Below are 6,000 nucleotides of genomic sequence, written 5' to 3' on the forward strand. Positions count from 1 at the left end.
TGTTTTATTTGACTTTAGTCTCCATACAAACCCCCTTTAAAAATGTCTGAAAAGCTTAAAAGTTATAACCATTAGCATCGCAATGAAATTCTGCATAACTAACTGTTATATAAAAAACTAGCATACGCTAGTTTTTTTAGTTTCATTAATTTAGCTTCCACATTATGGAAAATTTCGAAAGTACTATTTGAAAAAAGTACTTTAAAATATCTCTAATAGATTATCATTAAACAAAAATTGTATGGTTCTGTGTTCAATATTATATACAATTTAAAAAATATAATTTTAATTAATGAAAAAGTACCAAAACTCCGTGTCGGTAGATTCTCATTCACTAAGGTCCCTACATTTTAAATTTTATTTTCAATATCTATCATCATCGGAAAAACGAAAAAGTACAAAAATCTCTCTCAATAAATTCTTAACCATTATAAAGAATCTAAAAGGTATCACTTGAAGAATAGAAAAGTACCAAATAGTTCCCACTTACAGAATATTATTCATTCAAGACCATGTCTATTAAAATTATTGTTCCTAGGAATAAAATTTAGCACTAATAAAGAATACAATTTTTCCCCTTATCGCTTAGAAATATACTTGTTCGAAAATTAAGTTTAGACATTTTCCGTATTTAAATCTATATATCGCAGATAAAACTCAAACGATTCAAATCTGCATTAATTTCTTCCAGAAAAATAGTGCTTTCAAAAAGTACCAAACAATTTAGTCGAATTTGGTCCTATATAGGACTCAGTACTCGAATTCCAAAATAATATACCAACAGCATATATTGTGTGAGTAAATAAACTACTTTTTCAAATTTTTAAAAAATTGCCTCAATGAGTTTGAATAAAATTAAACTTCCCGTTTTTTTCCTTTTTGGTACTTTTTTCCCCAGTGAAGTTGCAAAAATTTTATTACAATAAATATTACAGAGTGAATCCGTAATTTAATAGGAATAAATCAATAAACCGAAAAAGTTTACTTAATGTGCTGAAAAAAGTACCATAAATACAGTTTTCTCCCTTTTACACCTAAAAAGTACTGAATTTTAAAAAAGTACGAAACATGTGTATCATAATTTTGGAAGATGTATCCAAAATATTTATAAAAATGTTATTATATTAATTAGTTTAAAAGTTATAAGGGGCCAAAAAAGGTACCAAAATCACCTTTGTTACTCATCTGCTCATTTTAAGAGTAGATACAGGTGCATTTAGAAGTTTTCTTGTATCACTTATATTATGTAAGATAATTAAGAAAACCTGTTTTACCCGTTTTTTCCCCTTTTTACCCATAAATGCACAAATTTCCAAAAATCCCTCCTTAGTGGATCTATCTACTGTCAAAATTTCATTAAAAAATAGTAAGGTTCAACATTTTTAACTAAATTCCAATCGGTTTTTGTTGGTCGAATAGGCCGAAACATGGAAGGCATAAAAGGCTCCTTTGTTTTCGTAAAGATTTTCGATAATAGGAATTTTTCTTTGAAAAAATTCTAAAGCTGTTAAAGAAATCTCTAAATCGAATTGATTCGCTAAAAGTGGTATTTTTGTCTTTGTCTTTTAGAATATCGTTGATAGGGACGTTGATTTTAATTGTAGTAGTGTGAAATTTATAAGAAACATGTATTTTGATACTGTAATCAATCAAAAAGTAGATTTTGCCTTTTTAGAACTTATAAACATTATACACATACATGGTGTAGGGTATCATGTACTTGGCCATGCCAGACTAAAATTTTTTAATTGTTTTTAATTAACAATAATAAAACTTAAAAACAAACAAATTTTTAAACAAAATCTGATATTTGAATAAAAATGATTTCAAAGAATTTTCAACTTCCTTCATATTTGAATTATAAAAGAACCATCATACTTCCGAGAAAGCAAAAAATAATTCATTTTATATAATATTTTATTCATCATTTTTAATCTGCCAAGAACTCTGTTAACAAGGCATCACCAAACTGCCGACCCATAAAAAACGTCCTTAAAGATTCAAATCAGTTGCAAACGAAATAAGCATGAAATCACCTGAACTACTGCGCAACTAAAGTGATCACATCATTTTCTAGTTAAAAACCTGTTAAGATTCATCCAGCGTATCCTACTTTCGTCCTTAGTAACTGCCTGCTAGCCTGTTTGTCTGTCCCGATTCAACTGTCAGAACTTCCAAATAGTAATATTCGCACATCCTTGTAGGGATACTCACTTATACACTTACAGATATAATTGGCGCTAAAATGTTTTTTGTTTTTGCAAATATCTTGTTTTTCTGCAATAAGTTATCCTTTATTTCTTCGTCCCTTGTCCTGTGTTCACTTGTTGTTGTCTGTGTGTGCCGATTTTGTATGTCCTGCTGTGAAGGGTTATTGTCATGTTAAAATATGGTATAGCTATTGTTTTTATTATTGTCGGTGATTATGGATTTTTGTTATTTTTGTGCATTTGAGCAGAATTTAAGAAACTCGCTTTGTATGAAAAGGATTAGATTTTCTTTAAGGAAGTAAACTTCCCGCCTTTTTTGGTGATTTTTTTTATAAAATGTTTAACTATAACCACATACACATGATGTATCATATAGGAATATGTTAAAAGTAATATCACCCACAACAACAATTACAATACCAGCAATAATAATGATTATGTTAATAATGACAATACAATACCATCGATGATTAGTTCAAATTATTTACTTTGTTTTGATTTTTTGTTTTCAACATAAAGGATTCATTGTTAGGGAAATTTATAAATCCTTTTTATGTTAAAAAAAATTAAAAATAACAAAGAGTTCATCATGAGTTTTTAATATTCATACTTTTTTGAATTATTTAGATTTTGTGTTGATCTTCCTCTTTTCTAGAAATAACCATTGAACGTGTTGACAGTTGGTTGATGGAAAGATTTCATGCTGAATTTGTTTCTAATTTTAGGAATTCTTTGTTGGAGTTATTGGGTTCCATGAAAAATACATTTATATTTTTTGCCAATAATACAATATTCACTAGAGTTTTCCAGATATTATCTATGAAATTTTTAATTTAGATTTATTTATTAATTTTAGGTTTAAGTAAATTCCAATAATAAGATTTTAAAATTTGTAGATGAGAGATGAAGTGCGGATATACTACGAAGTAGTACTCCCACTAAATTGATAATAATTTTGTGGCAGTTGCACGTGTATAATAAGTAACTTCTGAAATTGTTCTTACCCTTTTAAAAAATTCGTTATTTTCGTTCAAACTTCCTGCTACATGTGTATGTATAAAATATTTATTTAAATTTTCTCAAATAACTTTGAATAAAAATAATCCGATGAAATTCTTCAATGTAACGCGTGTCAAAATTCTTATTCAATTCACTTCTACTTAACACATCCTTTTCCTTTCTTTCAACGATTTAAATTTTTTTGGAAACATGTTAATTAATTCCCACAATAACAGCCATTAAAGAAATCTCGTCATCATTACTATTACTTCCGTCGCTTCCTACAAAAGCGTCAAAATATTTTTCGTTTCTTATAATTCCTTTATTTCCATTTCATCACATTCTCGCTCGTCATTTTGTTAATTTTTTGTTAAAGGATGACATAGATTTAATTTTATTTTCAATGGAAATAAATATTGAAAGGAAATTAATGGTTGTTTTAAGGTTTTATGTGAAATATTTACAGTGTTGATGATAAAATAAAACCTGTATTAGGCGAACATCAAACTTTGCGAAGCGTGTTACTGTAATGAATAATTGAAAAAAATCTAAAGTTTTTAAAGTTGATTTTTAGGACCCATTTTGAAAAAATTAAAAATCTTTTTTTTTAATAATTTGGGCTGAATTTTAATCGCTTTAAGAAATAATTTCCAAAAAATATTTTCTGTAGTCCGTTTTAGTCCTCAGGCCGACAGACGAGTAAATGAAGAGTTTGAAAAGTGAAACGCTAAAAAAATTTTTCAGTATATACCAAATACTGTATATATTATAATTATGATCGCTACTCTAAATCGGTTAATAACCATAGATATTTCTTATAGTATTTTTTACGATTTTAAACGAAAGTATTATTCGTTGAAATCTGGTCCCTGGTAATTTAACACCAGCTACATTCAATCACAACAAAACTGTTTAATTCATTCTTAATGTACGACTAAATGACTGATTGACGAAAAGTCTGTGTGTCATAAGAAATTCAATTATGAATTCAAATTGCGTTTTAGCAATCAACCAAAGATAGCAGCAAGCAGGGAAGACAGAAAAACAGATAGAGGCAGAAGTAGAAGTAGACTTTGCTGTTCAATTTCAAAATCAAACGCAAAAGGATAGATAATGAGCTTGAGTTTATGTAGGAACGGGGAATGGTAACTGATGTTAGTTAGGTGTATAGATGGATGGATGTATGGTTTTATGAATGGAATAGGAATATAAATGCGCTACAATATTTATGCATTTATTTAATTTATTTTGTCTCTATTTATTTTATTATAATTCTAAAAATGTCATTAATCTAAACTTTAAACATATTCCAGACAAACAACCAGTAAGAGGAATTTAATGTTAAATTTTTTTTTATCAAAAGAATGTTTACGATTCTCAATCCTTTATTCCCTGCGCATTTTATTTATTTACAATCGTGATTCCTTTTTTTACAACATTTCCCTCATTTTTATAAGATATTTTTTAGTTTTATTTTTAAATTCTTATTCAAACCTTCTTCTGTTTTGGTTATTGTTTACAAAACCAACAAATCAATCTCGGCTTAAATTGTTGTTTTTGTTGGGGTTACAATAATACAGGTGATTGACAACAACAAATACAATGCTCATTATTTATGTTTGTTGTAAACCCTTTTTAGACATTGTACCTAGTAGTTTTATTTGTTGGCCTTTTTTAAGCCTTCCTAGAGCAACAGCGCATAGACAAATATTGGAGTATTATTTACACACGTGTAATAAATTATTCAATATTCTTCATACTCTTAATATAATATTTCTAGCTCTCTCTCACTCTCTTTGTTTATGTCTCCTCTTTGCTCTGCCGTCTATTTCAAAGGGATCCAAACTTCATCGAACACTATAGTAAAGGATTGACTGTTTGACTGACTGTCTTTGGGTTTGTCGGTCTGTCTGTTGGCTCAAAGTCATGTAAAAATCTATTTACAATGTGAAGAAAAAAAATTCAATCATGATTGTTATTTTTATTTATTTCTCTTTTTTACGTTGAGAAGGCTTTATTGTTTGTGTCGTTTTACCAACACCAATACATGTTTTTGTTGTTTTGTTTACAATTTCTTGACTCTGACTTGTTTTGGCCTTTTTCCCCCTTTTTCAGTTCTTTTGTCGTTGTTGTTCTTAGACATGTTCTTAGATTTAGTGATAGAACTTGTTGTAGTTTGTAGAGAGAAAAAAAAAAACGAAAAACCCAGCAGGCTCCATCCAACCAATACATAATTTTCCATTGACTTTTCGTTGAGAAGGATGGCCGTTACAAAAATAATAACAAAGAGAATATTTAATAAACAAAAGTACAGTCTTAAGACCAGTTTTTCTTTCCACAAAGAAAAACATGTTAAGTCAACTTGTTTTTTTTTTTCTTTATATTTTCTTTAGATTTTCAATTGAAATTTTATAATTTCTACAGGTCTTTGACTTGTACAACAACAAACAGAATTTTTCTTTTTGATTTTTTCTATTTTCCCAAACAATGAAAACCCTTTTTGTAAAATTCGGGTATAAAATTGTGTTTTTGCTCAAAGTAGTAGGAAATTATTTTTATTGAGCCACAACCAAATATTATTGTCGATTCCCAAATAATGTGACAATGTGAATTATTTTATAAACCGATTAAAGTCATAAACGGAAGGAAGGAAACACAGATTTTTTTAAATATTAAAAACAAGTGTAGTCACCTGTAAGACTGGTAATGGAAAAACAATAAAAACAAGGTTTTTAGGGGAACCGAATTAAAATGTTTTGTTTCCTTTTTACACAACCCTAATAAAAATGTC

The 6,000-nt window shown here is 28.2% G+C and overlaps 1 protein-coding gene across 2 annotated transcripts in view; it reads left to right on the forward strand.

Annotated features, from left to right (window-relative positions):
* The window catches only part of LOC111690485 (M-phase inducer phosphatase), a 163,463-nt gene that overhangs the window by 55,950 nt on the left and 101,513 nt on the right, over positions 1–6,000 (forward strand). The window lies entirely within an intron of this gene.

The sequence above is a fragment of the Lucilia cuprina genome, chromosome 4 (assembly GCF_022045245.1).
Source record: "Lucilia cuprina isolate Lc7/37 chromosome 4, ASM2204524v1, whole genome shotgun sequence".
NCBI classification, from domain to species: Eukaryota; Metazoa; Arthropoda; class Insecta; order Diptera; family Calliphoridae; genus Lucilia; species Lucilia cuprina.